The following is a 12,058-nucleotide window of genomic DNA, read 5'->3' as shown; positions in this document are numbered from 1 at the left end:
CTTCAGGTCACAGGGGAGGTCATTGTACATTTTAGGCCCAAAGAACGAAAACCCTCTCTTTCCTACTTCCAACCTCACCTTCGGGAAATGAAGCTTTTTGTCTTGTCGGGTATTGCGTTGAGACACCCGATCGCGGGTGACCAGTCTTTCAATGAGGTACGCTGGTTCCTCTTCGGCCAGTACCCTGTGTACCAGAGTGCAGGTTTGCCTCCTGCACACAGCAGTTGAGGACAAGAGGCCAGCAGTTCTTTCAAATTGAGAAATATGGTCTCGTTTCCGAAGACCATATACAAATCTCACTGCGGTGTTCTGCAGACTTTGGAGCCTGTCCATGTCCTCCTTTGTGATACTATTGCCGTATGCAGGAAAACAATAGTACAGCACTGACAATACAATGGATTGAATCAACTGAATCTTAGCTGACTCAGGTAGGATGGTTCGGCATTTGTACAGACCCCGCAGTCTACCCAACGCCAGCTGGGAAACATGAGTGATGTGATCAGAAAAAGTAAGACCACTGTCCAGAATCACACCCAAAGTCTTGGCAGTGTGGCTCACCTTCAAATCCCTCTGATCAAGTTTGACCTGCACGTCTCCATCAATTATCCTTTGGACAACATTGGGTGGAGCAATGTGGAGAACTGTGCATTTTTCTCCATTTAACTTGAGACCATGTCTCATTGACCACTCACTGACGTTCGCCAAATCTGAGTTTACCCTCGCAACAGCCTGGTCAATTGAATTGACATCATAGGATAAATGCAACTGACAGTCATCAGCATAGGCGTGCACATTGCAAAAGTGCACGCTACTAGAAAGGTCTGCAGTGTACAAGGTGAATAAAATGGGACCCAGACAGCTCCCCTGCGGCACCCCCCTGACTTTGTCAAGAGGAAGTGAGACATCAGCTCCCACTCTAGTCACCTGTTCTCTTCTCTCCAAGTACGACTGCACCCAAGCAATTGTATTATCCATAAATCCAAGATGTCTTAATTTAGCGAGAAGCAAACTATGGCTTATGGAGTCAAACGCCTGAGAATAGTCAAGCATCACTACAGAGCTACACCTGCCCCGATCCCTTGCCTCAAACAAGTCTGCAAACATATTTACCAGCGCAGTGCAGGTACTATGGTTTCTTCTAAACCCTGACTGCAGTTTAGGAAGTATTTGTTCTTTTTCTACATGTTCTAAAATTTGTTTTATTGCTAATTTTTCTAGTACTTTAGAAATGGCTGGCAAGACTGATATAGGCCTGAGATCACTGATGTCAGTAGGACTGGATTTTTTTTGGCATAGGGTGAACTATACTTCTTTTCCATGCCTGAGGAAATTTTCCAGTTACTAACGATTTATTTATCAAGTGAGTTAATGCACCAATCGCATAAGGGCAAACAGCCTTAATCATTAAGATACTTAAGTCATCTACACCTACTGCTCTGGATGTAATTTCATTTATTGCCAGTTTAACGTCCTTCTCTGAGACCTCTTTAAAGTTAAATAAATTTGTTATTCCGTTTTTCCTTTTTTTGTTATACAAATTAATTAAATCTGCATCTGCTTCAAAATAACCCCCCATTTTATTTTAATACCCCGAGACTTGTCGTCTGAGTTCTAAACCCCGTCTTTGGCGGGTGAAAGAATCAAGTCTTGGGAGCAGGCTGATTTGAACAATCAGCTACGTAAATTAATGCTAAATTTATTTTAAATCATCTCACGTTAAATTCTCCGTCCAATTATATTAATTAGGCCTGACGACTCTGCAGGAATTGCTTTTTACATTATATTCGATTTAATATTCTTTACCCACGTCTTCTGAAATTAGTTTAAAGTTTAATACGAGTATTTAAATCACATTGGCTTAAGATTGAATACTCAACGGTCTTACAGAGTCAGTATAAAAGTTAGGCAAAATTTACCAAAACACGGTAAATTTATCATGGCTGGGATGATATAGCTCCAACTGGGCGTCTGCAGGATTTCCTGAGCGCTTCTAGAGCTCTGAGCCTTCGATTAAATTTTAAATAAATTGATCAGTCAAAGCCGTGACAACTTCGTATCGACCCCTGGATTTTTCTCGGCTCCTTCTGAGCACTCCGGGGAAGAAATTTGAGTGGCCGGTTCTAGGGGTAGGCCTAGCCTGATTTGGTGAATACTAGTTTATTCCCCCCCTAGAATTTTGCGTCACAAGGTGGAGGTTGTGCTGACGCAGCCACAAAGGATTGGCTGGTCAAGCAAGTTCAGGAGCTGAGTCCTTTCGGGGAAATCTCGCTACGGCTTGCCCCAGCCAGAGACCTTGTGAAAGCTGTGAAGGTATATTTATGTGTCCAGCCCTACAAGGTCTGCATATGAGATCCCTTGGCCTATTGATGGGAGATCAAAGGGAAAAACAGGTCACCATAGTCAAAAGGCTCTCACGGTTCACCAAAGACCTGGGATTTGACGGAGAATGAGGATCTGTGAACGAGGGTACACAATAAGCTGTTCTAACTGCGATGCAATCCCATGGTAACTTGTAAGCCTGGCCCTCTATTAAAAAAAAAAGCTTTAACACTTTATTTATTCTCCATAAGAATAACATGATCATTTTAAATGTACACTTTTTTATTTTCTCCGTAACCGTTAGGCATACAACAACGCTTCTGTATACTAAATTATTTTTTTTATGATCTCTTCAAAATGGTTTGGAAATAAATTGCAACCTTTTACAGTGAAAATGGGAAAATCCCATTTTTACCCCGTAAAAAATAGGAGATCTTAAGCATACCCAATTTTTGGGCTTAACCTAGACACAAATCTTAAATATACACAAATCGTAATACAACAACTTTCTTCAGGGTTATATGTTTTTAGGCCAGTGTCACTAAAGTAACCTGGACATTCTAAAATAAAAATATTTTGTTTTATGGTCTGGCAATCTATGGAGGAACGCCCAAAAAATTAAGATACAGTTCTGAAACTCTAAAAATGCTATAAGAATCATGCTATACTTAGACAAATGATGACTGTAAAAAATCAATTTTCAATACTACACATTTTAACTGTCCGATCAATAAATATGTACTATAACTAGTGGCCTGTAGGGCCCATAGCCCCTAATTCAGACTACGATAAAAAACCATATATAACGAGAGAAATATTCGAAATATGTTTTTAAAATTATCAATTTTATGTTACTTAAAATATACAGTGTTTCTTTTTTATATCTTGGTTTTCCTTCCGTTGGAGTCGTATATTAGTTGCTTCTCATGTGTCAATGAAATACAATTGTAAAATAATAATTAAATCAATAACACAACATAACAAATGGAAACGTGCACACGGTTTGGCCTGAGCCCGGAGAACGACGAATCAGAGCTGAAATCATACTGCCAAACATTGCACATCTTTTCTAGTTTAAAATTGAAGATTTGTTTTGTAATCTTACGAATTCTGTTATAGTTTCCATTTTGAGAACCAAATGTATGTAAAGGTTAAAATTATTATTAATTATTATAAAGGCAACTCCCCATTTCGCGGTAGTAAGTCGGAAATATATCTATAAATTTGTCCCTGAATTTTAAAACAAAATTTGGAAATCAGAAAAAAATGTCCATCCATATGAAACTAGAAATAAAATTTATATAAATTTATCAATCTCATTTTCTATGAAAAAACTAAAAAAAGGAAACATTCATGGGATCAAAATTTTTGAATTATTTTCCTACCAAATTAAAAAGTAAAATAAACCAAAATTATTTCATAAATCTAGTGAATCAACTGCTAAAATAAGAAAAGAACTATTATTCATTTGAAGAGTTTTTTTTAATTAATGTAAAAAAATAATGTTGAGATGCTCTGCTGGAAAAAAATAAACAATAAAAACGACTCGATGACCCAAAGTGCCGCTCCAGAGATTCTTTTAAGATTTGTTCACTGCAACTACTCTACTGGCTGCAAGAATTTGCAATGCTCCTGCAACAAAGTATGGGTTACCTTGTACTACAGCTTGTGGACTTTACCAGCTTGGAGAACAATGTGACAGTTCGTAAAGTGATCATAACAGTGTATAACTTGATGAAAATTATGAATTATTATTTGTATGATGCTCTACTACTAACCACAAATCAAATCAAATCAAATCAAATCAAATTATCCTTTATTCATTTAGTATACATATACATAAATAGCGTCAATACAATAATCGTGATAAAACAAATATCTTAAAACTAATGTACAAGAGTCAGTGGAAAAAATCGTTTACCTTATAACAGCATTTACTACATAAAAACTTAAATAACTGTTTTTTAAACGACTTAAGGGAAGCTGCAGATTTAATCGAATCAGGCAGGTTATTGTAAAACTTAACACCAGAGTAGTGGGGAGAAGATTCTAAAGTTGAGGATTTATGTTTAGGGTATAAAAGGCAGCTTTTGTGTCGGGTATTATAATTATGATTGTCCGAATTAACAGAAAATTTAGAAATATTTTGTTTCATAAAAATTAATAAATTGTAGATATACAGACTGGGAAAAGTAAGGATATTATTGCTTTTAAATGTATTTTTACAAGAACCCCTAGCTTTGATAGAATAAATTGTTCTAATTATTCTTTTTTGCAATTTAAAAACTTTTTTATTTTTGTCGGAATTTCCCCAAAAAATAATTCCGTAATTGAGAATAGGATAAACATATCCATAGTATACCATCATAAGAGTAGAAATATCAACTGATCTAGAAAGAATGAGAGTTACAAAATATGCTTTATTTAACTTTTTGATGACGTCTGTTATGTGAGTTTTCCAGGTTAATTTATAGTCACAAAGTGTGACTATATTATACTATTATTAATATTATAAATGTGACAGTTTGTTTGTTTGAAGTTCAATGACGCATTAACTACTGGTTGGATTGGGCTGAAATGTGGCTTTATGATAGCTCAGATTCCCTATTAATACAAGCCTATCTTATCTCAAAAAATCCTTTCGGGCCAAAAATTTATAGATATTTATTTAAGTAAATAAAATATGTATGTTGAATTTTAGCAAGCTTGTGATCTTTATTTAAAAACCTATTATTGGATTTTTCAAGCAAAAATAGTCATAAATTAAAATACACCCGCCGCAGCAAACCTGCACCCTAAGCGAATTTCAATTTGCCTGATTGAATTTACACTAAAATATCACATTAAAAATATCACATTTATTCCCTATTTAAATGGCACTACTTTAACTAGTACTTCGGTTTGCTGTGACAGGGATGGTAAAAAAGTGTTTTTAGTAAAATGTTAAATAGTTTAGTATAAAACAAATGAATTTTCCAAATTTGATAAAAATATATTTATATGCAGGCTAACTACAACAAGTTTTCTTATTCTCCATAAGAATAACATAGGAATTTTAATTTTTTTTTGTTATTTTCCCCGTAACTAGGTATTAGGCCCATGACAACGCTTCAATGTACTAAATTGTTTTTTTTTTCTGAGCCCTAAAATGGTTTCGAAATAAATTGCAAAATTTTAGGTTTTTAGGGTCAAAAATGGGGAAAACCAATTTTTACCCTATAAAACCCCCCATAAACCCCGGTTCCCATGGTCTGATCATGCTGGTTCGCGAACTCGTTCAAATTACTGTAGGTTTACATGTTTGTACCAAATTTCATCGACTTCGGATCATTTTTGCTTGAGTTATTGTGCTAACGGACACATTTGACCAAAATCTTGGACGCCATCTTGAATTTTGGACTTCCGAGACTCCGATTTCATTAGACTTTTTTCCCTGGAAAATACACATAATTCTAAGTCAAAATAACCAATAAAACAATTTAAAGCAATATTTTTAGGGTTCTCGTACGGATTTACTCGACTAAGTTGTGGAAACAAAAGAACCCTGTGTACAACTTATTTATATGATATTCTCATTGGTTGCAATTTAAATTAAATAAATTTAAATTTTGGATTTTTTTTGTTGCAGTGGTGTAGCAAAACACAAACACAAAATTTATTGAAATAAAATTAAGTCAATGTTAAGTGAATACTATTAATAAACATATTTGCGACATAAGAACATTTAATTGAAGCCTAAAAACAGTTCGAAAAAGGCATTCTATTCTTTATACTAGTAAAAATTAAAATGAGGGTATAAAAAATAGTTTTCAAAGATCATGTTGATCAATGTACATACATCTAGTCTTGAAAAATAAGTATTTAAAAGCTTACTCCAAACATAATGAAGTTTATCGGTTGTTAACAAAATGTCATCATTTTTCAAACCATGTAAACCTTATAGTTTTCCAACTGTCGCCTTGTTTATTTTTTCTTTTGTGTTTTAGCGAATTTCCCTATAGGAAAGTAGCTATTACCGTAGGTGGCACGGTAAGACCTAGACCCGGGACCGATTTACTTTTTCATTTTGATGTCCCCAGAGGCCAAAAATACCATTTGTTCAAAATTTTATATATGTATATATATATATTAAAATTAAAACATAACAAAGTACCCTTTTAGTAATTATTTTATTTTTAAAATAAAATAATTACTAAAAGGGTACTTTGTTATATATGTTTTAATTTTATTATATTAGTAGCCCTAAAAATGCAAGAAAATAATATATATATATATATATATATATATATATATATATATGTGAATTTGAACGGATGGTGTTTTTGGCCTCTAGGGACCTCAAAATGAAAAATTAGATCGGTCTCGGGTCCAGGTCTTACCATGAGTACTACGGTAATAGCTTATTCCCTATATGGGAAATTCGCTAAAAAGTAGCCTTACTTAAAACAACATAATATAATATAGTTGCTCATGACTGAAATTGGTCTGGGTAAGAACAGTGCTGCTCTTTAATTAAAGTGCTTGTGCTGTAAATGCCAAAGATAACAGAAATTAGCATGTGTCCATTTTAAAAGGTAAGTTTGTTTCAGACGGGCACATTTTTATCCTGGAAATCAAAATATGTCACCACTCACTTGTTCTAGTTAGGACTTTACATTCTATTAAGTTGTTAACCATTCTGATCACATGGAGCCTTGTGCCATTAATTAGGCCCTTTTTGATGTATTAATATTCCTCATCAATATTGATGAGGAATGGTTATATAAAACCACTGCCCCCTTTTATTAGTCTAATCTGTGTCTTTGCAATCCACAGACCTCTACATTTAAAAACTCAGTTGGATTTTCTAGATGGGTGTCTCCGCCTTTGTCTGTTTTCGAGGACCCACTCTTCTTCCCTTTGGCATACTGACAATTAATTACCTAACTTGTCAAGTTCATGTAGTAATTCATTAATACTGTTAGTTTATAAAGAAAATTAGATAAAAGTTATTTGATTTGGTGATTTCATAACTGCAAACTCAAAATACACCCACAAGTAAAAAAGAATCAAGTTATCCCCAGTAGCATGCTATAAGTGAATTATCATTTTAAAATCATTTTCCAATTGTTTTAGAAATAATTGTAAAATGATTTTTTAAACATTCTAGTTGGCAAGTGAAAGCTGATAAAATCATTTTTTAAATAATTATATAATGTTTTTAAAATGATTTTTTAACATCCTAAATCATTTTCTAAATAATTTTAAAAGTTTTTTTTAATGGTTTCCAAACCTTTTAAAAATTATTTTAAAATTGTTTCCAAACCTCTTTAAAATGATTTTAAAATGGATTCCAAACCATTTAAAAGTGATTTTAAAATGGTTTCTAAACCTTTTAAAAGGGGTTTTTAAATAGTTTCCAAACCTTTTAAACCAGTTTTAAAACCTTTTTTAAATTTATGATTTCCATAAATAATATATCACAACTGTAATTATTTAATTTGCAGGGAAGTGAGAATGTCAACTTAAAATACCTTTTAGAGTAAATTAAAACAAAATAGATAGGCCTATATAGAACTAGAATTATCTTTCTTTTCAGCTATAATTTATTCAATTCAAAATAATTCATTGGAGTACACTTCTTTAGTAATACAGTACAATAAAAAAGCTTACCTCTGCAAATAAATGTTCATAACTTTAACATTAACCAATTTGCACATGATACCAGTTACTGTATTACAATAAATAGCAGGAAACAACCATAAATTATTTGGTATCAAATGTGACATGTAGAACTAATTCTTTAAGGTTCAAAATTTTCAAAGTTTCAAGACAACAGTTTTTGTTTCCTTTAATAAATTTGATTTTGTTAAATAAGCAAGGTAATTTAGCTCGCAAACACCAATACACTATATTAGATGAGAAAATAAAAACAAGTTGTGTAGTAATTTAAACAATGTATTTAAAAAATGTACAAGTACAAGACATATTAATTTTGTGTGGAAGACCTCGTCTTCTTAGGAGGGTACTGAGGGTGAACTCTCTGTGGATTTAGGTGGTGATCTCACGAGGGCCGTCCTGCACATAGAAAAGAAACCCTATTTGAAGAATTTAATACAAATTAAACTATTTATATTAGAGTGGAAAAGTCCATAAAGCTCCTTAAAGCAGAGTCCTGATAATTCACCAGAGGATATAGATATCCGCTGAAATTCCGGTTCACTATGGTTCTAAGTAACGTAGCACTCCAAAAAATGGTGTTAACTGCTTTGACTTACATTGTCTTTAAAGGTTTTAAGAAACTGTTGGGCATTCTCATACAAAATTGGTTTGTTTGGATACAAAGAAAAAAATTACATTTTTAACTTACCTCGCAGTTACTTAACACTCCCAAAAAGTTAGAATTGCATTGAAAATCTGGTTTAAATATAGACTAACTTAATTGTAAGGAATAATAATTAAATTTGCCCTTCTCTCTCATTAATAAGATTTTCTGACTGATATGAAGACGTGCCTAAAAGTAAATTAACAACATTTAGGTTAGTATCAATAGATCAAAAGCTACTCCATAAAAGGTCAAACCAAATGCCAAAAATGTCTAGCATACTCTAAAATGAGAAATAATTGTATTATTATTCGAAAACAGAAAACGGATGAAATACAGATAAATTTAAAATAAATATTTAGGTACCTTTTTGTCTACAGCTCGATCTGTTGTAGCCTTCGTTACGACCCTTTTGGCATTATAATTTGGCCTTCTATCATCAGACGTAGAAAATCAGCTGGAGTATGGTTGTCATAGTAAAAATCATAAAAATAGTAAAAATACCCCTGCCACAGCAAACCTGCCGACTAAGCAAATTTCCATTTATGTTATATGTTATCCATATATGTTATCCTTATGGAGAAATACGAAACTTTAAAGGGCTCCAGGGCCTCAATATCTCATTATTTCCCTAAAAAGAAAGTTTCCTGCACAACTTCACGTTACCCTCTTTCCAATTACACCAAAAACATGCCAATCGGTTCAGTAGTTTCGGAGGAGTAATTGTCACAAAAAACCTGCTTGCGTATTGAATAAGTACTAGTGTCCCTGTTGCTCGAATTCGAGCAATTGCTAAGTATTAAAGGCGTTATTTTAAAACGAATAACAGTAATAATTTCTGATGACTTTAAAAGATTCAACTCAAAGATTTTGGAAATACTCATGATGTAGGTACATAACAGATCGATATAATCACAATTTCTTGTAAATATCTTATCATTTTTTTAAAGCTGATCTTGTTTTTTAGCGTTTTCTACAAATAGCCTTACTTGTAGCCGCATTAGGCTACCCATAAAAACATTATAAATATGAAATAGTTATTTGTGCAACTAGTAAGAAAAGTGAGCAATGGACTCACTCGAGAGAAATCCTTACTCACGAGCCGTAGGCGAGTGAGGAATGGTTTCTCGAGTGAGGCAATTGTACTTTGAACTCGAGTTGCACATTATACTTTTCCTACAGTTACCATAAAACAAACAAATTGGTGAAGAAACATAACCTATTTTTACACAGATGTGATCTTACATTTAACATGATAACATTAAATGTGATAACATTTAATGAGAAGTGACAAATACAAGCGAGCGTTTCAGGGCAGGAATTGGACTAGCCTGCTGCGCATGCGCCAGAAAGAACCAATTCAGTTGTACTTGGTCTTCAACGAGTCGACTCATGAGTCATAACTTACTAGTTCAGTCCAGTTTCAGGGCAGTTCAGTTCTGCTGTTAGCTACCTCCATGACGATTGACGACTTGACTTGAGTCAGTCATCTCTTTCACCCCCATCATCCGTTGCATTTTAAGTATTCGGTACTTTAATACTGACTATGGGAATGGACTAAAAATTGGGATTTCCCATTTTTTACCCTAAAAACATTGTTTTTTGTATTTTTCAAGTTATTTTGTGGTACTTGACAAAATTAATAATTTAATTCAGAATATTCCATGAATACTCCAGAGTACTTTACCAGAATATTCCGAGAATGTTCTCCAGATTTCTATATAAAATTTTTTTTAGAATATTTTTGTTTAGTGATCTGAGTATATTCAAGGAAATTGCCTGGGATGTTGAGAATGATCACAAACATTTTGGAAAATTCCAGGAAATCCTATTATTTTTCATGTTGTATTTAAATGTTATACAGTATATACAAGTGAGTTAACAAATTTTTAGATTTTCTCGAATTTTATGTTGGCAGATGTTGATTGCAGTCCATGCCCTGGAATTTGAGTGAAGCAGAATCATTGCAATTATAAAATAAATTGAAATACCATCCAGAGAAAATATAGGAAATAAGGTCAACGCTTGATATTTGGTATCAAATTAAACTTACCAAACTTAAAATGAGAGTTTTATGAATTTTTTACATACTTCAACTCCTTTGTTGAATAATCTTAATGTTAGTCTGGAATTTTCAGATTTTATTTTAGTTCCTTTATACATTTAAACAGACCAATGCATCTGCAACTACACTTGCAACTTAACGATTGCAATACAAAAACACCAATAAATAATAACAATGGTATATAAAAAGCTGTCGTGTTTACTATTTTATATTTTTGAAAGTGCAAGTGATTACACATTGGGATTATGCAAATATTTACTACATCAGAACTTATGTTTAGAAACAAAGTAAAGAAATAATTAAAAGAAGTATAAAAAAATTATTACAGCTGGAAATAGTGGCATTGTAAATGATCATTCAATTTTAATAGTTTATGTAGAACATTTATTTTAAAACGTATAAAGTAAATCATAAACAGTGGTAATTTATCACAACAGTCCGTACTATCACACCTCACACTAATAACAAAACATTTTTAAATCTTCAATCAGTTCACCAGCACCTCAATCAATGACTCTGTAACAACAAACTGTGTTTTAGCTTTAATTTAATAAACTTGGGCAACACATTCAATGTTCAATTCAATTCAATTCAATATCATCTTTATTCTGTTTCTTGTAACATTTACAAAGAATAGAGTCATACATAAGGTAAATATAACATAAGGTCATACAACATAAGGTAAAATAATATAAAATAGTTTCATACTACGTCACATGTAACTGAGTTTCCCACATCATACAGTATTTACAATATATACATAGAAGAAACCTTTAAATAAAAATTATGTTTAAGATACAAAATAAACATTAGTTACAAAAACTACAAGAGGATAGAGACAGAGAGAGAGAGAGAGAGTTAAAAATCATATATTTTCAAGAAAAATAAAGTTGCTATGAGATAAAAGTCTTGGAGAGAGTAAAAAGCAGATTTAATTAGACATTCTTTAAGTAATTTTAACAACCTTTTATGGGTTTTCTCTGATTTAATATTTTGAGGGAGGTTATGAAAACATAAATTGCCCATGTAAGTGGTTTTCTTTTTAAAAAATTCCAATTTGTGTTGTTCAACTAAACGATGAGCTCTTGTGTTATACGAATGGGTTGTGTTGCCAATTGAAATTTTATTGTTGAGTAGTGTAAATTTTATTGTTTCATAAATGTATAAGCCGATAACTGTAAATATTTTTAAATCCTTGAAAATATGTTTCACTGAAACTTTTCGTTTCAGATGAAACATTATTCTCAATGCACGTTTTTGTTGAATGAGAATTTTGTCCATGTTCTTTATTGTTGTCGATCCATATATACTAATACCGTAGGCCATATGAGAATGAATTAGGGCGAAGTAAATAGATTTCATGGTTTTTA

Source organism: Macrosteles quadrilineatus, unplaced genomic scaffold, assembly GCF_028750875.1.
Source record: "Macrosteles quadrilineatus isolate MER2022 unplaced genomic scaffold, UCM_ALF_1.0 Scaffold_1__1_contigs__length_201487025, whole genome shotgun sequence".
NCBI lineage: Eukaryota > Metazoa > Arthropoda > Insecta > Hemiptera > Cicadellidae > Macrosteles > Macrosteles quadrilineatus.
Note: the sequence above shows the minus strand (reverse complement) of the source record.